Source organism: Salarias fasciatus, chromosome 3, assembly GCF_902148845.1.
Source record: "Salarias fasciatus chromosome 3, fSalaFa1.1, whole genome shotgun sequence".
NCBI lineage: Eukaryota > Metazoa > Chordata > Actinopteri > Blenniiformes > Blenniidae > Salarias > Salarias fasciatus.
This window is the reverse complement of record NC_043747.1, coordinates 27,432,592-27,456,568: the sequence shown is the minus strand read 5'-3', so window position 1 is coordinate 27,456,568 and position 23,977 is coordinate 27,432,592. Positions and strand designations below refer to the sequence as shown.

The 23,977-nt window shown below is 46.8% G+C and overlaps 1 pseudogene; it reads left to right on the top strand.

Moving 5' to 3' along the window:
- LOC115382727 (uncharacterized) overlaps positions 1–23,754 on the top strand; it is a 191,368-nt pseudogene extending 167,614 nt beyond the window's left edge.
- Positions 23,755–23,977: the final 223 nt, after the last annotated feature.

Sequence of the window (23,977 nt, the reverse complement as noted above, 5' to 3'; positions counted from 1 at the left end):
ATCCAACTTGCGTCTCAATCGTCCATAACCCAAATTGTTCAGCTTTCAAAAGAGTTCGCACCAACGGTCAGCATCAGCTTTTGCCCGTTGATTTGAAAAGACCGTCGTCCCTTGGGCGTCTTTTAATGGTGGCGGTCTTCTCAATCCTCCGGAGGATCAGGCCACAGCACAAGCCAATCAGCAGCAAGCCGATCATCATAAATCCGAAAATGCATCATCCACAAGACCTTGATGGACAGGGGTGCCAGGCATGTGACACCCCTCCACTTCTCCCGGGTGTCCACCACATACCCAGCATGCTGAGTCCCATCCGGATAGGCAGGATCCCCCGCTCCTGTGCTCTTTGTTGGAAAAAACGTATCAATTACGTTGAAAGACCAGCTGATCAATTCCATGGTTGATATTTGGTTTGTTCGAAAAAACCAAGTCCAGTGATTCCTCCAGTAAAACAGATGAGACAAGAGTGCAGCAGCAGAGACAGTAGGGAGGGAGAAGCAAACAGGGAGCGATAGAAAAAGCGTCTGCCTCCTCCGAGAGCCAGCAAAGAAGGTAAACTATGTTGAAGTCTGAAGGTGCGAGCCTTCAGTGCTCTGTAGCACCCCCGATGGCAGAGCAGAGAACAGCTGGTGGCAGCGAGTCGGGGAGATGTTGTCCAGAGAGTTCAGGGGGAGGAAAACTCTTTCCTCCACCGTCTTTACTGCTCATTTAAGGCTTTTCCAGTCTCTCTCTGTGCAGCTGGTAGACCAGACTGTCAGGACACTTTCAATGGTGCCCTGGTAAAAAAAAATTTTTCTTCCTCAGTGTTGTTAGAAAATAAAGTTGCTGTTGGGCCAACATCTCAACCATAGACCATCTTCCTTCTTTTAACATCCAGGTTATAGAGCATTTTCCTTCTCTAAAATTCAGATGATTGATACTATATTGTATTCTTTGGCATTTCATAATATTATATTGTGTTACACAGGATCTTATCCTACATATGTGGCGAGGTGAAGAATGCAACTCGGATGACAACGCCACCCAGTTTTATTGGAGACTGGGAACTCACCAAAATACCAAAAAGGCTCTAAAAACAAGGCAAGCAGTGTAAAACCAACAGGCTGAAATGAATGGCCGGTTAAAAGATTTATTACAATAAATCAAATAAAAGGATAAAAATAAACAAAGCAGCACAAGACTTAAGATGATGCCAGCAATAAAATAGAAATAAAATACTAAAAGGTCCGCTAGTAAAAACCGAGTAGAGGTTCGCCGCTAGCCTGCCGTGTCAGCTGGCTCAACTCCACCGCAGCACAGCTCCACCGCTGTCCGAGGCTCCGCTGCCGTCCGGGTCGCTGTCCGAGGCTCCACCGCCGTCCGGGTCGCTGTCCGAGGCTCCGCCGCCGTCCGGGTCGCTCTCCGAGGCTCCGCCGCCGTCCGGGTCGCTGTCCGAGGCTCCGCCGCCGTCCGGGTCGCTGTCCGAGGCTCCGCCGCCGTGGTCCGATTCCCCCGTGGGCCAGGCGACCGGTCCGGACCCTCCTTCAGCGCTGCAGCTGCGGGACACAGGAACCTGGGGGCACTGACTCGTTCGCGGCCGACCGAGCTGGCTCAGCAGCAGTGGTCTACGTCACATCGCCAGAGTACAACAGGTGCGATACTTACACGCAGGGGCAGAGAAACTCTGCCCGCCTGCCGTGATGAGCCTTGCACTCTGGTCCCACTACTGCTACACGGCCGTAGCCCGCCGTCGCACCGCGCCGTCGTCCCAGGTCCCGTCTCTTCAGCTCCAACTGCATCGAGGTGGCTGCCTTCTCCTCCTGGCGTGCTCGACTCCCTCCTGCTCCCTCCGCCGCTGATATTAACGCCCCCGCACCTGGGCGTCCGCCCCCAGTTCATTTAGCCATAATTAGCCTCAGCTGCGGGGGTCAGGTCATTCACAACAGGAAGTAAAGCACGCACCGTACCATTTCAAATTAAAAGCACCACAAACAAAAGCACACGGCAATCCAAAAAGTGCAATACAAAATAAAAAACATGCAAGTGCAAATGTGCAATACTCCCGTTCCGTGACACATAACACAAAAAAAAAAAAAAAAAAAATCAATCAATCAATCCCACTGAATTTTGTATTATCATACATCATGTGATACTTTACTATGTCAGGTTGGTTACTGTTTTTTTCTGACTGGATTATAGCATTGAGTGTATTTTATAAAGGGGTCATAAAGTTGCACCGCTTTGATGATGCCCCGTCAGCTCTGTGAATCTAAGTCGGGTAGAGCCTGGTCAGTTCCTGGATGGGAGATCACGAGGGAACACCAGGGAACCTGGATGAATGCAGTGTGAGAGCGAGTGGTTGGTGGTGGTTGCAGAAGTCCGATGGTGCAGCCTCACCTCTGTCAATCTGCCCCGAGACAGCTGTGGCTACATGTGTAGCTTACTAATATCGAGTACGGAGAGAATGAATGATGCATTCGTAAAGCAACTATGACTGTCCTGAAATACACAACAAATGCATTGTTATTATAAATGATCTTGTACTTTACTCTCCTAAATCTTCATAATAAAAATGTTAATCATTACCTTGTGCTAAATCATATATTCTTTAATGCTGCTTCAGGTCAAAGTCATGATCCAAATCAATCATTACCTCATGAGATCTCACCTTTACCTGATATAAAACTGTGTCTGGTGACCCACTTAGAAGGTTTCAGCACTGGTGGCAGTTAAACCTGTTCCTGCTGCTCATTTTAATCCATTTTCAAAGGTTTCTATTTCCTTTACCAGAAGGTTTTTCTGCGTCTTCAGAGCCAAAAGCTTCAGAGAAAACTCCTCCAGATGCTGATCAGGTATGAGCCGCTGTGAAAACACATCCAGGTGTGTTTTCCTGTTTGTGTGACTGTTTGTGTGACACTGACTGATCTGTGACTGTAAACTCTGACTTCACGCTGTTTTTGTCACGACAAACTCCATGTTTCACTGACCCAGAGTGGACAACAGACACATTTTAACTTTAACACGTTCCAAGTGGAAATGCTGCATTTTGAGGTTTTTGTTTCAGAAAAGATTTCTGTTACCATGGCAACGCTCTAAAACCTACGAAACGGCAGGAATACTGAAGATGATGAAGTTAGTTTGTTGAGCAGGTGACGCCTGAACTCATTCAACATATTTTGGTTGTTTTCATGTTTCTTCCAGAAGACGCAGCGTTCAGAGAGTTTTTACTGACATGAAAAGATTTTGTTATCTGGATTCATTTGCATAATTCATATTGGTTGATAATCAATTTGATGAGTGAGGGAGGGAGGTGAGATGGGACTCTTATCAGGAGAAGATCACCTCCCTGAACATGTAGGGAGGAACTGATGGGAGGACGAGCTGCAGAGTGTCCACCATCTGCACTGAGCAGAGCTCCAGCATTTCCAGAAAGTCTTGTTTTCCTCAGAGACGGAGTCAAAGCGTTTTGAGAAAGTTGTTTTCAGCGTCTCCGAGCAACATTTTCATGGAAACAAACAAAACTCTGCTGAACTTCAGTCTTTTCCCCCTAAATGGTTGCAGAGTGAAAGCTGCTCTGAGCGTCTCATTCAGGAATCCACAGTGTCCACTCGTCCACTGCTTCTCCAAAGTGGACACAACTGCTCACAGTTTTCTTTAACATGGAAGAATGTCCTGTTTATCGGGTTTATTTCAGTTTTCAGGATGTTTCTCTGGTGGACCAGACGTCTGTGGAGCTCCACTGTCAGTGTGTCGGTGTGTTGCCATGCAGCTGTTTTTCTTCTTCTGACAAGAAGCTGTGAAGGTCAGTAGAACTCTGAGAACCACTGGGGACTTTCTGGACTCGCTTCTAAAAGAGATCATGTGATCTCAATCAACTGGTCAAACAACAGGAGAATGACACACTTACTTAAAACAATTGTCATCCAGATTATAGAACATCTTCCTCCTCTAACTTATTTCAATTCTCTGGATCTAGATAAATACTGAAACAAACATTTCAGAACAGACCTCCACACCTTTTCTTTGCTCCAATAATCCATCTCCAGGACTGAACTCACCACCATGAGCGTCCGGCTCGTCTGTTTAGTGGCTTCTGATCTGTCCAGTTCACCTCTGTTGCACCTGCAACCGTAGAGTCTTTAGAGAGAGGAACCCAGAACATTTCTGTTTGGTGCTTCTTGTGACGTGGGCTGATCTTTATGATTGTGATTCTTGTAGTTTTGATGATTAAACTTTGTCTTCCTGTTGCATGACTGCTTCCTCCTCAGGTCAGTATCAGATGGTCGGCCCCTCCACGCCGGTCCTGGCAATGCTGGGTGTGGATGTGGTTTTGCCTTGCCACCTGGAGCCTGCTGCTGATGAGACTAAAAGCACAGTGGAGTGGTCCAGGTCAGACCTCAACCCTCGACTTGTCCATCTGAGACGTGACGGCGTGGATTTGCTGATCAGCAAGCATCCGTCATACGCTGGACGAACAAATCTGTCCTCGAGCAGACTGAAGCTCGGAGACCTGTCACTGCGACTCTCCAACGTGAAGCTGTCCGATGAGGGAAAATACAGCTGCATTGTTCCAGGAAAGACTTCCACCGAGGTTCATCTGCTTGTTGGTGAGTGGAGCGAGGAAGCCTTGACCTCACTGAGTCTTTACCAGTCACCATGAGGAAATAGACGGATCCAGAAACACCTGGCTCAATGTCTCTGTCTGAATGAGTAGATTTCAAGAAATAATATTCTTCATTGTGAATTAATATGACTAATATGACTTTCTTCATAATCAGTGCACCGTTTGTGCTTTTTGTCTTGGAATTTGCTTCCTGGTATCCAACTGGGTCACTCTGGAGTTAAAGGGATACTTCAACATTTTGGCAAATTTGCCCATTTAGCGCAATTCCTTCATCATTTCGAACAGCATACTTATTGTTTTTTGTGAGGGCGAGCTGTTGTTTATTCTGTGGTGAGCCGATGAGGGCTTCACGGCGGACATAATGGAAGTGGAAGGTATTTTTGCTTCCCCTCGTCAAAGTCATCAAATACACAATCCAAAAACCCCAAAACACTTTGGTGGACACGTTATAATCTGCACTTTCACTACGCTGTGAAATATTAATGCAAAATTACGAGATTGAGTTGTTTATGCGAAGATTGCTGAGACGGAACTACTTACTAAACATGGCTTCTGGGCGTAGTGATTTCAAAAGAAAAAGAAGTTCCCAGTATTTGCTGCAATGTCGTAACGCAACAATATTATTTGTTGGTGTTCTAGAGCGTAGTGAATGTGCGGATTATAACGTGTCCACCAAAGTGTTTTGGGGTTGTAGGATTGTGTATTTGATGAGTTTGATGAGGGGAAGCAAAAATACCATCCACTTCCATTATGTCCGCTGCGAAGCGCTCCTCGACTCACCACAGAATAAACAATAGCTTGCCCTCACAAAAAACAGCAAGTATGCTGTTCGAAATGACTAAGGAATTGCACTAAATGGGCAAATTTGCCAAAATGTTGAAGTATCCCTTTAAAGCCACCACCTGATTGGAGACATGGATTTCCTGTCTTGAAAGAAGTCCACAGCAGAGATCACATGGACTGATTTTTCCATTTGAATGAAGCTGATTGAATCCAGTGTCTGTGCTTCATCTGCAGGCGCTGCCCCCCCGAACGTGGCCGTCTCAGCAGAGGCTGATGGATCCAGTGGAGGAGTGGTGCTGTGCTGTGAGTCTGCCGGCTGGTATCCGGAGCCCGAGCTGCTGTGGCTGGACAGTGAGGGGAAGCCGCTCTCTGCTGGACCTCCACGGACCCTCAGAGGTCCTGATGGCCTCTACTCTGTCAGCAGCAGAGTGACTGTGGAGACCAGACCCAGCAACACCTTCTCCTGTCGAGTCCAACAGAGCAACATCAGCCAGAGCAGAACTGCACAGTTCAGCTTTGAAGGTGAGTCTAGTTTGGTTTCAGTTCAGCTGAAGTCTTCCTCTTGAAACGTCCTGCTGGTTTCTGTCGTTCCAGGGGAGTTTTGCAAGGAAGAATCCAGCTCTGCTGCTCTGACCATCGTCATCGTGGTCTTGGTTGTTTGCGTCATCATCTTATCTTCAGGTTTATTTGCCTTTTGGAAGCTGAAACTCAACAAAAAGAGTGAGTCACTTTCATTTCAGTTTATTTGTTAGTATTGACCTGCATTGATGCTGCTCTCACACTGTTAAAAAAAAAAAAAAACATAAAAAAAAGGTAATTTTCCAGCAGCTGTGGTGCCAAAAAAATACCGTGAAATAACAGAAAATTGCTTTCTTATAAAAATACAGTTTCTTTCTGGAACTAAAATATAGTTTGTCATTGTAATTAAGATTTTTCCTTAAAATAAGGTTATTTAATGTTTAATTTACTGTTATAAAACAATGAAATTATTGAATGTGATTCATCTTTCAAAACAAAACAACGAGGGGCAATTTAGGGGGACCAATTAACCAGACATGCATGTTTTAGGACCGAGGGAGGAAGCTGGGGAACCCGGAGGAAACCCACGCACACACGGGGAGAACATGCAAACTGCACAAAGAAAGGCCCGGATCATAATAATAATAATAATAATAAACTTTATTTGTATAGCACCTTTCAAGATCACTGAGTCACAAAGTGCTTTACACATTATAAACAACAAAGGACAAAAAACAGAACAAAAACAACACAAAACGGGAAAAGAAACAACAGAATCACAGAAAAGCAAGACTGTAGAGATGCGTCTTGAGCTGCTTTTTAAAGGAGTCGACAGTGTCCGCTGATCTTAGATTAACTGGGAGGGAGTTCCAGAGAGTGGGAGCCACTACCTCAAACGCGCGGTCACCTTTAGTTTTTAGTCTTGAGCGAGGGACTCCCAGCAGGCCCTGGTCGGAGGACCTCAGGGACCTGCTGGTAACATAAGGCTGTAACAGATCTGTGATGTAGAGCGGTGCCTGGCCGTGCAGAGCTCTGTATGTAACCACAAGGATTTTATATTGTATTCGAGACTTAATGGGGAGCCAGTGAAGAGCAGATAAGATTGGAGTTATGTGGGACCTCCTGGGAGTCCTGGTCAGCAGTCTGGCAGCAGCGTTTTGGACCACTTGCAGGCGATCCAAAGATGTTTTGCTGACACAGGTAAACAGCGAGTTGCAGTAATCCAGGCGTGATGATACAAACGCATGGATAAGGATCTCCATCTCAGCTTGAGACACAATGGGCCTCAGTTTGGCTGTTCCTCAACTGGAAAAAGCAAGAACGGATCAGAACTTTCACATGTTGATCCAGAGTCAGAGCCTGGTCCACAGTGACACCTAGAATTTTAACGGAGGGTTTAATCATGGAGGTATGGAGACATAAACCATCTTTGATCCGAGGCACAAGACTGGGAGGAGCAGAGATAAGAAATTCAGTTTTATCAGAGTTTAGCTGCAGAAAGTTACTAGCCATCCAGTTTTTTATCGCTGTCACACAGTCACTTAGAGCTGACAGGGAGGCAATGTTGCGGGGTGAGAAGGAAAAATAAAGCTGGATATCATCAGCATAACAATGATAAGAGACACCTTTAAACTGATTAATTATTTGCCCAAGAGGAAGCAAATACAAGGCAAATAGAATTGGACCAAGGACTGAGCCTTGGGGCACACCACAGCAGACAGGTTCAGATGAGGAGGCGAAGTTACCAACTGAAACAGCACAGCTCCTGTCAGAGAGGTAGGAGGAGAACCACTGCAGGGCTGGCCGGTTCTTCAACTCAGGACATTCTCGCTGTGAAGAAAGAGCGCTAACCACTGCTGCACCGTACAGCCCTGCAGGTATGAGTGAGAGGTGTGTTTACACCATTAGTTCTGATGTAATTTTAAATGATTTTTCCCTCCTTTTTTTCAGAGTTGCAAAGTTCAATTTTACAGTTTATTTCCATAAATAACTGAAAAATATTTGTGAAATTACGATATTTTTAAAATACATTTGTATGTAATTTTAAGGGATTTTTCCCTTTTTTTGGAGTTGGAAAGTTTAGTTTTACAGTTTACTCCCGAAAAAAACAAACATTTTTGTGAAATTATGATATACTTGTTAACACATTTTAACAATAAATATCCATATTTCTAATTGGGTTTCTTTGTAAAAGAACAGAAATATTGTCTTTTTTCACAGTTACAGGGATTTCCTGTTAAATTACATTTGACATGTAAAATCACAGTTTATGTTTGTGAATTAATTTGCATTTTGAAAATACAGAAAAAAATGTAAAATAAACAGTAAAATGCTGTTATGTTACAATATTTTTTTTTTTCCCAGTGCAGTGTTTTCTCTCTTGGCCTCAGTTTGTGGGTGGAGCTCTCCTCGGGAGGAGCAGCAGCTGGTGGTCAGCAGTCTCACATCACAGTGGAAAGATCCTCGCTTTGACTTTTCCATGTGAACGTCTGATTTTCTCACTGCATGTTAGAGTATCTGGGCCCGACAATGTTTCAAGTGAAAGTATTTCACAGTTTTAAGAAAGGTTCTACATTTACATTAGGTTTTCAAAATGATGTCCATTGACATGGAAATGGCAGAAATTGAAGAAAACGATGACTTTAGCATGCCAGGCCATGAGGTGGTGCTGTTTATGTAATAAGACCACAAACTAAGGGAGTCTGCAGAACCAGCCTCAGGTCAGTGCAGGTCTCCCAGCAGTCTGAAGCTGCAGCAGCTTCTCCAGAAAACGGTCCAGAGTGTCTTGAAGCAGCTTAACTCCATAGAAAACCTGACAGCAGAGACTGTGTCAGCCTCCATAACTCAAACTGGGAGCTGGTTCCACGTGAGAGGATCCTGAGAGCTGAAAGCTCTGCCTCCTGTTCTGCTGTTAGAGAACCTGGAACCTCCAGTAGGCCAGAACTCTGAGAACGGAGTGTTCAGCTGGATCATGTGGGAGAAACTGATCTTTAGTTTTCTCCTGTTTGCAGGTGACAACAAACCACAGAAGGATGAAGAAGAGCAGCTTGTTGATCAAAGCTCAAGAATGAAGGATTTGGAGAAAGAAAATTTGAGACTGAATGAAGAGTTAAAGAAGAAACAAGAAGAAGAGAACGAGTTGGTTGGTGTGATGGAGATGTCTGAGAAGATGGAGATGTTGGAGAAGTGGGAGGAGGAACTGAAGGAGATCAAAGGACAGCAGATGGACCGGCTGGAAGAGGTGGAGAAGAAGATCGAAGAGAATAACGAGAAAGTTCAAAAACTCAAGGATGGTTTTCATTTCAGGAAAAATACTCAAAAAAATGATGCTTTACAAGGAAATGAAGCCCTGAAAGGAGAACAGACATATTTAAAGGAGTTTTTAGAGTCCACTGACAACAAAATAAAGCTCATCGAGGCCATAATAAAAATGTTAAGAAAGCAGAAAGAGAGAGCTGAACCTGAGAGCAGCATTGCTGCTGCAACAACACATCATCAGTAGGGTGAAACTAACCTGTCTCAACACGGTCTGATCCCAGCTCATCTTCCCTGTTAGTTCTTATAAATAAATAAAGCTGAAATGAACCAAGATCCAGAAAATGAGCGAACAGATAGAAACGGTCAGAGAGAGAAAACAGGAAGCAGTGAAGGAGTCTGATGGAGGAAACTGCTGAGTCAGCAAACAGGGAAAATCATGGAGTTCAGCCTGATGAGAGTTCATTCCAGACTTTAATGTCATTTCTCCAGTTTTTAGAGACAACATGTCAGAGTGAAGAGATGTGGAGAGCCTGGCTCTCCTGGAGGTTTGGTTTCTCTGTGACGTTGTCAAGAATTCAGCTGACTCAGATGTTTTCAGAGCTTCAGAACTCCTGAGGTGGAAACAGAAAACCTTTGACTCATCCAGAATGAGATGACCAGGAGGATTTTTAGTGTCCTGCGAGTAACCCGGAACGGATTACACCTTTTTCTTTCCTTTATCTTTTTGAGTAGGGCTACACTGGTTCAGCAAGTGGAATGAGAATACAGAATCAATAACGTGCTTTCTGGCAACCAATCTATACAGGCTTTGGTTATTTCTATGGGAATCTCTGGGACTCATGTTGATTAAACTGTTTTTTTAATCTTTATAACTACAATAGATGTAGGTGTGATTGCAGGATGCATGTGAGAGGTCACCGAGCTGTCTGATGTTTCGAGCAACACAGATTTGGAAGTGATAACTGTGACCTCTGACCTCTGTCGGGCTGAGAAACTGAGGCTCAGCGAGCTGCAGCCAGGTTAACAAGTCTGTTAACATTGAGCAGTTAGAGTGGACCATTGGAGATTCTTCCCAAGTTGCATTAAATGGCAGTGTAATCTGTTTTGGAGAGCTTACCTCTCACATCCGTTGGCTTGCTCTTCCCAGCATGCATTTGGTCACGTTAGATGTGAGACTATGAGCTCTGATACCTGAACACTCAGTGGAATCAGGCACAAACATAACAGTCGGTTTGGTTTAGAGAGTAGGACGTGTAGTTACTGTGTCTCCACCACAGATTCCTGGTGAAATGGTGTTTGGCGTTGGCGGCTCATCTAAATAATCTTTGGTGAATCCAGTGGAGTCACAGCATTTTCTCATATTCTCTTATTTAAGCTTGTAATCTGAGCTGTTTCATACCGAGCCTTGTAAACCAGCCCCGCCCGCTCCACATCCACATTTGGATTTTGGAGCTGGGGAGGGTCTGGAGACAAGCCAACACAAACCTTTGTGCAGGGGGCGTCGGTTACTCCTTTGACTGACAGCACACTTCAGCCAATCAGAGCTTCAAAACCAATACATCATCAAAATGTGTTCGCTTCTCTGAGGTTCTACACTTCTTCTTTAGCTCTTTAGCTCTGGCTTCTCTACACGCAACGACACGCGAAAACGTCTTTTCCTGTTACAAACTCACCAGGCGCAGACTCTTGCTCTTGCTTGATTGTTGTAAAACTTGGTATTTTGGCTGTAACTTTATGTATTGCAGCTTTCAGACGATTGACATTACTCAAATTCAGTTTTGTGAAATTCTTTTGTACTCTACAGATCTTTAATATTTCAGTTTGAAAGTTAAAAAAAACGATATTTCTAATGTCATTTCAGGTTATAAACTGCAGATTGTGTTTAATTAATTTAAAGGTGGAATACAACATTTTGATTTCCGGGTGGATCACCTAAATAATTGGTGGGTCTGTTTGTCAATCATTCTGACGAGCTGCTTTCGTAAGGCGGTTCTACGTGCTTGCGCCCAATCAGCTTCTCCCTTTTGCGCATTCAGAGTGTTTGTGTAGCCGGTGAGCTTCTGAGCTCGTACTTACCGATAGCGAGTCTGACATAATGAAACTGTAGCTGTTTCGGGAAAAAAAAGCTTTATTTATGAGCGAGGCGGATCGCAGAAACTGTAAACAGAGCCGTGCACGCCGGAGAAGAGGAGATCGCGCTCGTACACTTCCGCGTTTTCTGGGAGAAGCAGGAGAGCCGGGCGGACGGTCTGGCGCATGCGCGTTGTTCAAAAAGTGAGTAACAGACGTGGGGCTTCGTCTTTTCGAGAAAATGTTGTATTCCACCTTTAACAAGAGGATGATAAGGAATCCTTGAAAAATGTTCTCCCTGTAAGAGATCCCTGGATAAGAAAGCTTTGAAAACTCTGGTTTATAATGTTATATCCAGGTTTTTATTTGTCAGACAAGGATCTTTTGGTTTATTAATAATGTAACATTTGATTTGGAGATAATCATCTTCATTTGCATTTGTTTATTTTGGTTTTAAATTAGACAGTGCTTTGCTTATTATTTTGTTAATTATTTTGAGGAATATGTTGTTATTTTCTGTTTATTTCTGACTCTGCTCAATGTTTGAAATAACGGTTCTGGTTTTCTCTTGTTTTGTAAGAACTTAATTGAGACGCAGGTTGTGTGAGTTGATAATAAAGGTGCTGAAACCTGTCCTGCTGTTTTGGTGACATATTTATTGGAGGCCCGGTACCTGTAACCTGCTGAACCCACTGCCCTGGAGACGGAGGAGACGGAGATTTTTAAAGGGGCTGTATCATGCAAAATTCACTTTCACATGTAGTTATGTACTCATCAAAAACACCCCAATGCGTTTTTTTCCTTCGTGCCTGTGTGTTTGAGCTTTCCTCGTTTTTCTGCTGCTCAGAGAGGCAGCCCCTCCCGTACCCGTGAAAACGGTCCAGTGGGGAGAGCAGTCATCTCACAATCAAATGTGCAGGAGTGAAATTAATGCCAAAATCTCTCCAACACAAAAAATGTGTTTTATTCACAGCCAATGATTCACAAACAAACTCGGTGTGTTTTGCAAAAGCAAAATGTCATTCACAACTAATGCACTTCGGTTTGTTCATCAAAAAAACGTTCCACAAATTAAAAAAAATATATAACTGCACTTACATTAAAATATCTTTCAAGATTAATTATTTTTTTCCGAGTACAAAAAACTATTCTGCAGGTTGGAGAAACATTTCCGTGGGTTGCAGAAACAATTCCGTGGGTTGGAGAAACAATTGGCTCCCCAGCGTCACTGATTTTGCACCTTCCTGATTCGCATCCGCAGGACTTAGGATTTATTCACAACTGACAGTGCGTAATTTGCATGCCACAACAGGAAGTGGTGCTGTTGATGCCGTTTAACGCACAGCATCCACCATCCACCATCGCCAGGACCACAACCGAGTCAGTCAGTCGCCCCAGGCACCCTGAGCAGCCAACAGGTGAGTTTGTGGTCATTGTTGATGAAAAATTAAATTATCTTTCGTGGCTACATGTCATTTTTGTCACTGCCGGAGCTAACCCATGTTGCGGTGTCAGTTGTGCTAGCTGGTTGCTGGCGTTAGCCACGCTAGCTCGCACTCTTTCAGAATTGTTTTTTTGCACTCGGAAAAAAATAATTAATCTTGAAAGATATTTTAATGTAAGTACAGTTGTATTTCTTTTAATTTGTGGAACGTTTTTTTGATGAACAAACCGAAGTGCATTAGTTGTGAATGAAATTTTGCTTTTGCAAAACACATTGAGTTTGTTTGTGAATCATTGGCTGTGAATAAAACACATTTTTTGTGTTGGAGAGGTTTTGGCATTAATTTCACTCCACATGGAGTTGTCCTCAGTGTCAAGTGGGCGCGTCATTGGTACACGGAGACGTACCAAAAAAAACTCCACTGAGGAGAGCGACGTATTAAAGGGGGACGGTTGTTTTTACAATCTGGACCTTATTTCACATTTGTAACAACAACATTTACTCACCCGTTTGACTTTCGTGTGATTTGCAGTTGGTTCGGAGATAATTAGATGCTCCCATATCCATATAACGGCAGCGGGCGGGGCACCGACATGCAGCCGTTACAGACGCTCTTTTCTCTTATGTTTGTTGTGGGGTGGTAGATACATGTACATTTATTAAGTCAGCATCACTTAGCGCTATTGGGAAGTCTGTAAACCGGCTAGATTGAGCAACTCTCCGGGAACTCTGAAGCGATGATGTCATCACACTGCGCCGCTGCACACATTCATTCTGTTTGTTTACATGGAAGTAGCGTCTCTGCTCTACAGTCAGACCAAGGCATCTCGATCGGCTTTTTTAGTCAGTCAGAGTTTATTTTCAGCTGGTTGTAACTTTGGTACAATGGTTCCAGTGTGCATATATCCTGGCTGTGAAAGTGAAATGACCAGCTGGACGTCACTGAGCTCACAGGCTCCCACTTCGTGACCGGGATTTATTGAATCTGTGGCTAATAGCTCAACACGGACCCCAGCATCAAAGTTCAAACTTTACGATGTTTGGATTATCGGGTGTGTAGTGCCCACTTCACATCTGAGGACTTCTTCCCAGTTCAGGAAAGAAATGAAGGCCAGAAGATCCAGAGTATGAACCTCAAAAAGAATGCCATTCCAGCGGCTGCAGGAGGAGAACAGGTCAAGGTAACAAGACGCTAACGCTATTCATTCTTTTCTTTACTAGTGTTAGTGTGGCATGGTGGGGAGTTGCACTCCCCTCCACTTGAGGCAGTGTGGCTTCTAATTACTGGGCGTCTATAAATATCCCTGCTCCGCCCTTCCTCCTCCTCTTCCTCTTCCTCCTTCATGGGACTGACAGACATGTGGCTGCTGTCCTGACAGCGTGCCTGTGCAGGATAGTGTTTGGCCTCCCACAAAGGTACGCATGTCCTGTTTCTCTTTAGTCCACTTAGCAGCCTCAGCAGTGTATTTACCCCAGCCCTGCGTTTCACAGCTGTGAATTGACTGGGAGCTGGACTGCCCTGGAGTTTGTGTGGGCGCAGTGTGTTTCCTGCAGCCGCCGCCGCTGCTGTATCGGGCTGTGTATGCTCTCCTTCATGCTGCCAGGTGTGTCAACCCCTCCTCAGTAGGGAACAGTGATTTATTGTTTAATTTTATTATTTTGGTGTGATTTCATGGTTTGTTTTACAGTGGTGCAGTCATCAGCTGCAGTTGACCCCGGGCTTTACTGCTGTTTTGGCTCTCCTTGTTTGGATGTGCTTGACACCTGCTCGTCGCACCACGGCCTCCTCAGTACACCCTGCTGCCCTAGGGGCCTGATGGACCACCCAGGCTCCTTGAGAAGTGTGGCTCTCCTGCGTCGAGCCTAGGAGCTTGAGCCTGCGCCGTGCTCGGGCATTTTTAGAAATGCAGACGCACTTTTCCTTCTGATTTTCTTCTTTTTTTCCTTCTTCTGTTCGATTGCGTTTAATAGTGATTACGTTGCTTTATTGTTTTCTGTTCTATCCCTTTGGTTCTTGTTATTTTGTAATGATTTGTTTTTTTCATTTCGTATAAATTACTTTGTTCCTCTTTCGTTTGAATATTTAGGTATTGGGTTTTTGTTTTCAGGGTATGAGGGCTGCCATCATTTTGTGAGTTTAATTGTTGATTTTCTTTTCTTTTGACAGGTGCTGGGGGTCCCAGAGCGGCAGCGGTTCCCTGGTGGTGGTTCCGTTTTCACTTTTTGGTTTGCTGTGTCACGGGTGCTGTGTGTTTTTGGATCCTCCCCCTTTTCTGTTACCGCTGTCGTGGTAAGCCCCAGCCCTGTCCAGTTTGGTTTTGTTTGGCAGGCCTCAAACCCCATTTATTTTGAGTTCGTCTGTTGATTTTAACATTAGGAATTTAATAAAGTTTGTTTTAATTTGAACTCACGTCTCCCGTCCCAGTGAATCCTTTGAACCTGCGGGCCCTTGTTTTTGGTTTAATTTGGTTTAGCATTTGAGATCCTGGGGTGCAAGCCCCCAGGTGGCGTTGTCTTTGATTTGGTTGAATTTTGGTTATCCCTCCCATTCATTCTGCCACATTAGCATCTTGTTACCTCGACCTTATAACCTCATAACAAAGTGATTAACCCAAGTACGCACATATGCACATATTTACAAAGGAAAAATGAACATACTGCTTTGGCCTGCTTCTGGCTAAGGCTAAGTATTCTTTTCGTTCACATCTTGACTTTAAAAACAGCTTTACACAGTGAGGCGATCTTCTGCCATCAGCTGTTCAGATGCGTACCTTCTGCTGACATGACACCACCCGGAAGTGAAACTCGTACAGTTAAATACAGTTTTCCCCTTTTTAAATGACTGGTAATTGGACTTCACTTGTATAGCGCTTTCTACCCTGCATGACAGAGCCCAAAGCGCTTCACACTGCAATATCAGATTAACCCATTCTCTCCATACTGGGTGGTGGTAAGCTACTGCTGTAGCCACAGCTGTCCTGGGGCAGAGTGACAGAAGTGAGGCTGCCAATCTGCGCCATCGGCCCCTCCGACCACCACTAACCATTCACTCTCACACTACATTCATACTTGGGCACGGTGGGTGAAATGTCTTGCCCAAGGACACAACGCCAGTTTTACTCCTGCGGGAGCGGGGATCGAACCGCCAGCCTTCCGGTTATAAGACGACCTGCTCTACCATCTGAGCTACAGTCACCCTAATGAAAATACTTATAGGTGCATTAAGGAGTTTTACAACCTTAAAAATACTTATTTTCCACCATAAATATGTTACACATTTTTAATGATGTGTACAATGTGCCCTGACATATTCATTGCAAGTACCTCTCACAGCGCTAAATTGTCACTTGAAAGTCACAGTGCCGGTCTGGCACCAGAATTTTTTTGGGGAGAATTTGAAAGGAATGACGTAATGCACGCTACGGCTGGATAAGTTTCGCTTTGTCCGCCATTACTCCGCCAGATGTTTAGTGAGCAACAACTGAGCAGGATCTTCCAGAAAGTAAGAACAGACTGGCTTCTAGCACTGCCACAGCTCCAGCACAGACTCCACCAGGTAAAAGAAACTTAAATCTTACTTGAGCGCTAGCAAAGACGGAGTTCCCCTCTTCCGTGCACGCGAGCCACAGGGACGAGTTTTTTCACTAAGCTGCATTACGCCCAAGGCCTGCTGTTTCGCATAAAACGTGCAAACTCCTCAATGCACCTTTAAGTTAATATGCAAAACAAACAATATTTACCGTGACCTTTTATAAATACAACATACAAATAAATGCAGTATAAAATCCCATACAGTGCAACACCACCACCTATTGGATTTTCAATGACATTTCATGCTCTCATAACACCATCAGTTACAGTATCTAATAATATCAGTTGTTACTAGGTAGAATTTTCAGACTTAGAAGAAAACGAAACAACGTCGACCCTTAGCGGGCAGCAGACCCTTCATAATTTTGACCCTGCGATGCTGTGCTGTGGATAGCATTGCACCGACAAGGACATCTCCCAGCCATGGAGGTAGGCTCCTAGGACGAGGGGAGAAGCCAGCTCTGCTAGTGTGGGAGCAAAATGTGTTCCCTTAACAACAATAAGATTTCCAGTGGCTGAACTCTTAAAGGAGTCATATTATGCTATTTTTCAGTCACGTCATATAGGTCACGGACGCCCAAAAACATAGTATATACGTTTGTTTGCCCCAAATTCATTTGTTTGACCGGTCTAAAAAGTGGCTCTGAGGAGCCTTCTTCAGAACAGCCTGTTTTTGACAGCCTATTTTCCGTGATGAACTTGAACGCATCTGGCTACGCCCACCTCGTAAATTCACTGTCGTTAAGAAAGCACCTTACAGGAAGCTACACCGGAAGTTTCAAAATAAAACACAATGCACGACCTCACGGACGTAAACTTTTTCCTATATGTTGTTATTCCGCCGCCTCGGGAGCAGTGTTGCCAGATTGGGCGGGTTCCCGCCCAATTGGGCTATTTTAAAAGTCACTGGGCTGGGAAAAAGAGCCTTGGGCGGCCATGTAAAAATTGGGCTGGTTTTAACTCCTTGGGCTGGAAAAATCAGCCTTGGGCGGGAGCCCAAGTTCCACAATAGCGGAATTTTTCACGGAAATCACGCCTGTCCGCTCTTCCACGGCCGGTGCAGAAACGCGACACGCCCCCCTCCACTGTGTACCTGCCGAGCTGAGACGACTGCAAGGCGGCAGATACGGAAAACCAGTAGTCTGCAGCAACCATTGTCATCCTCCACAGACAGTTACTGTGACGTTCAATGAACAAGTCGTTCGTTTGAACGGCTCTTTTAAGTGAACGACGAGAGCCGGTTCACAGCTGTCTGAGAGCCGTTCCTTTCTGCAAATAGTCCACGCTTCCTTCACGTGTCTCCTGAGTCGAGCTGTCACCGCTGCCTTCATGTAAACGACCGAGTTTCAGTTTTCCGCAGCTCGCTCCAGTCACCTGAACGCAGCAGGTAACTAGCGGAGGAGGAGTGTGTAGAACCCGGAGCGGAGCCCAGCCGGTGTTTTGGAAGAACTGGTTTCCCTATTGGCGAATTCAACGTTCGAAGTAATAAAAAAGAAGAAATGGAACTTCAGCCCGATTCTTCATGAAGGTAAGATAATTTCATTAGGATGTGCGTGTGTGTCCGCGTGTGTGCGTGCGTGCATGCGTGCATGTGAGAGCCGTGCTGTGCACATGAGAGAGAGCAGCTGCTGGTTTTGAAATGCATTGTTTTTGTATTGTGGCAACAGAGAGGTGTTACTTGCGTTGTCTTATACAGTTGTTTATCCTCATTATGGTCACTATATGAAGGTTTGTATGCTTAGGAAGTGTTTTCTGTTGTGTGTGTAATGTTTTGGCGCTATCTCATGGGTTTGGCCGAATTGGGCTGGTTTTTATAAAAATGGGCGGGTTTTCAGTCGTGCTTGGGCTGGAAACTACCATGAGGATCTGGCAACACTGCTCGGGAGGCACGAGAATCAGCTGAACAGGGTCCCATACAGTAGCAAACGCGGAAATTACCGTTTTTATTTAGAATGAACCATACAAAAGGAACTATTGGATAAAGAAAAGCTCTCATTTGAGATCAAAACATAAACCATGAACTCATCCTTGCTGGAAGTACTAGAAATTACAGATCAATGTGGCTGGAGGAGCAGAGCGACCTTGCAGAAGCGGAATGGGGTGTGTTTTTTTTAATTTTCTGTTTATATCATGTGTTGTTCGTGTGATATCGAGAGCAGAGAGCCTCTCAGAGGAGCAGCCCTCCTCATCCGGACGGCGCTGCCGGTGTGTGTTGACTTTGCGCCCCGTGCGCAGTGCGCCTCCGCTGGGCACCGGAGCTTAGCAGCCTCCCGGCGAGGAGAGGAGCGGCCCAGCGGCCGCGCGAGCCGTGCGTCTCCGCCGGCTTTGGGACCAGCTTCCGTGGAGCAGCTCCGGGCCGTTTACCCAATCGGCTCCAACTCGGCTCCTGGATGTCAGACGCCCGGGCGCACTGAGGTCAAGCCAGCACACAACTACAAACACTTGGTCAAGCCAGCCCACAAGATGTTTTGCGGTGCGCGCGTTGATGGTACATTACGGTAATGGCGACAAACGCCTCATTTCACAGAAAGAGCAACCTTCCACAAAACCAAAGGACTTCAGAAATGCGCACGTCAATATCACGTAGTCTTTCAAAGTAAAAGCATTTTACACGGTCGTATTTCAGTTACATGAGGCCAAAAGTGAATATTAAAAAAAAAAAAACTACCAGTTATAACTGGACCGTTCCACCTCACACTGAGTGTACTCCACCCCAGGATGACACGCAGAAAAGATCAACTCCATCTGATGTTGAATTTCAGAATAAAAGCCTCTCAACTTTGACACTAACTGTACTTTATGTACGCAAGGATTAGTAGTTAACGGAAAAACTAGCAGTTATAACTGGACCGTTCCACCTCACACTGACAGTACTCCACCCCAGGATGACACTCAGAAAAGATCAACTCCATCTGATGTGGAATTTCAGAATAAAAGCCCTCTCAACTTTGACACTAACTCTACACTATGTACACAAAGATTTATGCTTTATGGAAAAAGTACCTGTTGTAACTGGACCGTTCCACCTCAAACTAATAGTACTCGGCCCCAGGATGACACTCACAAAAGATCAACTCAATCTGAAGTGGAATTTCAGAATAAAAGCCCTCTTAACTTTGACACTAACTCTACACTATGTACACAAGGATTAGTAGTTTACGGAAAAACTAGCAGTTATAACTGGACCGTTCCACCTCACACTGAGTGTACTCCACCCCAGGATGACACTCAGAAAAGATCAACTCCATCTGATGTGGAATTTCAGAATAAAAGTTCTCTCAACTTTGACACTAACTCTACACTATGTACACAAAGATTTATGCTTTATGGAAAAAGTACCTGTTATAACTGGACCGTTTCACCTCACACTAATAGTACTCCACCCCAGGATGACACGCAGAAAAGATCAACTCCATCTGATGTGGAATTTCAGAATAAAAGCCCTCTCAACCTTGACACTAACTCTACACTATGTACACAAAGATTTATGCTTTATGGGAAAAGTACCTGTTATAACTGGACCGTTCCACCTCAAACTAATAGTACTCGGCCCCAGGATGACACTCACAAAAGATCAACTCAATCTGAAGTGGAATTTCAGAATAAAAGCCCTCTCAACTTTGACACTAACTGTACTGTATGTACACAATGATTTATGCTTTATGGAAAAAGTACCTGTTATAACTGGACCGTTCCACCTCACACTGAGTGTACTCCACCCCAGGATGACACGCCGAAAAGATCAACTCCATCTGATGTGGAATTTCAGAATAAAAGCCCTCTCAACTTTGACACTAACTCTACACTATGTACACAAGGATTAGTAGTTTACGGAAAAACTAGCAGTTATAACTGGACCGTTCCACCTCACACTGAGTGTACTCCACCCCAGGATGACACTCAGAAAAGATCAACTCCATCTGATGTGGAATTTCAGAATAAAAGTTCTCTCAACTTTGACACTAACTCTACACTATGTACACAAAGATTTATGCTTTATGGAAAAAGTACCTGTTATAACTGGACTGTTTCACCTCACACTAATAGTACTCCACCCCAGGATGACACTCACAGGGCACGCACTTACTCATAGAACTGGAGTTACGTCCAGTAACTTCTAATGCTATTTCGTAAGTGCTTAGCCCACCTACAGGCTTCACTATTGGTACTCACCAAGGCGGAGGCCGTAGGGATGAATGTACTCCCAGCTGGCATGCTGACAGGATTGGTGTGGACAGCGGAAGTAAACAAACCATACGTCCAGAACGGCCGCAGAACTCCGGAGGAATGAGGCGGACATCGAAGCGCCACCCACGATGTGCACAAGCATCGCCACAGCGACGCACACACGCCGGCCGGGGCAAAGCCACAGCGGCAGGCCAGGAAAACCCCTCGTGGCTGCCTGGCTAGAAGAACCAATACGGTAAGCGGCAGAACTCCTGTTCCCGCTGAGCACCGCCACGGTCACAACATCCGCAAGCCACGGCAGAGCCAAAACGGCAGGCAGGGAAAAACCCTGGTCTGCGACCCCACTCGGGACGCAGCTGCTGGGCCACAGAGACCAACACGGTCAAGCAGCAGAACACCTGTTCCCGCTGAACACCGACAGGGTCACAACATCCGCCAGCCAAGGCAAAGCTCGAACGGCAGGTGGAGAAATCCCTGGGCTGCGACCCCACTCGGGACGCAGCTGCCGGGCCACAGGGACCAACACGGTTAAGCGACAGAACTCTTGTTCGTGCTGAAAACCGATATGGCCACAGAGTCTGTGCACATATCCGCACAGATATGAATGCACAAAAGTGGACGCAGAGGCCCAGGAGGCAGCCTGGCAGATGTCACCCACCGTGACCCCTCTGCACAGGGCCACAGAGGCAGCCACACTCCGTGTGGAATGAGCACGAATCACTGCCGGCGGCGAGAGATTCTGTGCCTCGTAGGCAGCTGCAATAGCGCCCCCTACCCAGTGGGCGAGACGCTGAGAGGTAGGCGGGGCTTCACGTCCACTGGCTCCAAACCTCACAAACAGCTGGTCCGTAGTGCGAAAGCTAGCTGTGCGCTGGACATAGTAACGCAGGGACCTGACCGGGCACAGCAACCGCAGCCGTGGATCATCCTCAGACAAGCCAGGCAGGGAGCTAAGTGTTCTGATCCGGATCACTCACGACCGGAAGTCAGAAGTGATCACCTTGGGATGAAAGGCCGGGTTAGGCCAGAGGTGCACGAGTCCCCCATCCTGGCTGAACACCATACAGGAGGGGTGGACCGACAGAGCGCGGAGATCCCCAACTCTCTTGACGGATGCTAGCGCTAACAAGATGGCGGCCTTAAAGGAGAGAAAGCGGTCCTCCGCCTGCTCCAAAGGCTCAAAGGGGGTCCCTTAAGACTCTCCAACACCGTTTGGAGGTCCCATGGAGAGACCACATGCCTGGGGAGTGGCCGTAGCTGACACCACCCCTCGCAGAAACCACTTCACCAGCGGGTGACTGCGTGCAGAGAAACGGCCAAAGCCGCCTTGACCCGCCGTAATGGCTGATGCAAACACCGCTAGAGTGGATGCAGTGCGACTGCTGTCCAGCAGGGCCTGGAGAAACTCCAAAAATTCACCAATAGCACAGGAGACCGGGTCCAACCCAGATAGCAAAATTCTTATGGCCCATATCTGGCCCATACCTGACATGTTCATATGGCCCACATACTGCATGGACTGATGGCACTTGGGAGGTCCGCTCCCGTGTGCCAAAAGTGGGCCACAACCAAGCCTTCACAATGCCAGATGTCAACCAAAAATAGGCCAAATGTACCAGAACTCAACCAAATATGGGCCACTGTACACTTTTATTCTGGCCCATATACGATATGGAATGATGGCACAAAGGTGGTCCACAGTTGTTTGCCAAAAGTGAGCCACAACCAAACCAGCAGCGCCAAATGTCAGCCAAGAAGAGACCAAATAAATCAGCACTCACCCAAATTTGGGCCATTATGCACAAAAGAATTTTGTTAGTGGCCCACATTCGGTTGAGTTCTGATAGATTTGGCCTGTTTTTGGTTGACATCTGGCATTGTGAAGGCTTGGTTGTGGCCCACTTTTGGCAAACAGGAGCAGACCTCCCAAGTGCCATCATTCCACGCGGTATGTGGGCCATATGAACATGTCAGGTATGGGCCAGATATGGGCCATAAGAATTTTGCTATCTGGGAGTTGTCGATGTAGTTGAGGATCCTCAGACCATGACGACGAATCGGCTCCAGCGCCACCTCGACACACTTGGTGAAGGTGCGAGGAGCGAGAGAGTAGCGAAGGGGAGCCGGTTGTATTGAAAAACCGCAGGAAGGTTCGGTGCCTCCCCTCAGAATGGATACGAGGAAGCAGGCGTCCGTGAGGTCGACCGACGTCATCCAGTCCCCAGGGTGGATGCTCTCCAGGAGGTGCTTGACCGTCAGCATGCGGAATCTCCTGGTGGCTATGTGAGCGTTCATGACCCGCAGGTCCAGAATGGGTCTCATACCTCCGCTCTTCTTGGGAACCAAGAAGTAGGGGGAATAAAAGCCCGAGTGCACCTCCTCCCCGCTCAGGTCCGTACCGCACCCCGGCGGAGAAGGAAGAACACTTCTGCTTCGAGAGCGGCTGCCCCAGCAGGGCATGCGAGCCGCGTACGAAGGATGCTGTTGAAGAGAGGCGGACGACAGGCGAACTGCAGGGCATAGCAACTTCTCAGCGTCCTGGACAACCAGGGAGAAAACGGTCCCAACATAGCACACCACGTCTGGAAGCGGAGCGTGAGTGGCTGTACCACGGCCTGCGGGGACGGCCCACCCGTCCTCACGGCCTCGGGAGACGGGGCCCCCGGCGAAAGGGCAGTGGAGGGGGCGTCCCATGAATTAGCGCGAGTGGTTGCTTCAGGGCCGCGGACCAGCGCTTTGTTGGGGACAAATCCGGCGGAGGAGGCATGATCCCCAAGTTTCTCGAGCCGCTGACCTCAGTAATGATGCCGGGACTGGGACGCGCATCAGCGAGAACCCGGGCTGGCACAGCTCCGCCGCTCTGACGCGTCAGTGTGCTAACACAAGCGGAAGCCGGCGGAAAATGCAGCTGGGAGCGTTTGAGGGTGATGTCGGGGCCGAGGCGCTCAACGGCGGGGACCCGGGCCGGTATATCTCCACTGCTCTGACGCTTCGCTGTGCTAACACAGGCAGAAGCCAGCGGAGAAACGCAGCTGGGAGCGTTATGAGTGATGCCGGGGCCGGGGCACTCCGCAGCGGGGACCCGGGCTGGCATAGCTCCGCCGTTCTGATGCTTCACTGTGCTAACACAGGCAGAAGCAGACGGAAAATGCAGCTTGGAGCGTTTGCGAGGTGCCGGCAGAACTTCGGCAGCGCTCCGCTTGTGTGACGCGCACGTCGGGAGAGCCAGCAGACCAAGCTCGCTGCTGTGCCCTGCGTCCACGGCCGCAGCACGGCGGGATCGTGGAGGGAGAGCCGGTGACGGCGCGGCGCGTCCGGCGCTCCGTTCACCATTCTCAGCCGCTTTATCACTGTAGCACACACGTGCCACCGTGGGTTAGCTAGACACAGGAGACTCCACAGCCAGCGAGCTCAAACGTCCTTTATTGCACGTCAGTGGGCCCAAAGCCCACACCTCAGTCGGGCGGGCTTCTCTACTTGTTACCACTCCGTGCAGTTCCCGTCCTGGTCGTCCCAGACTCCAG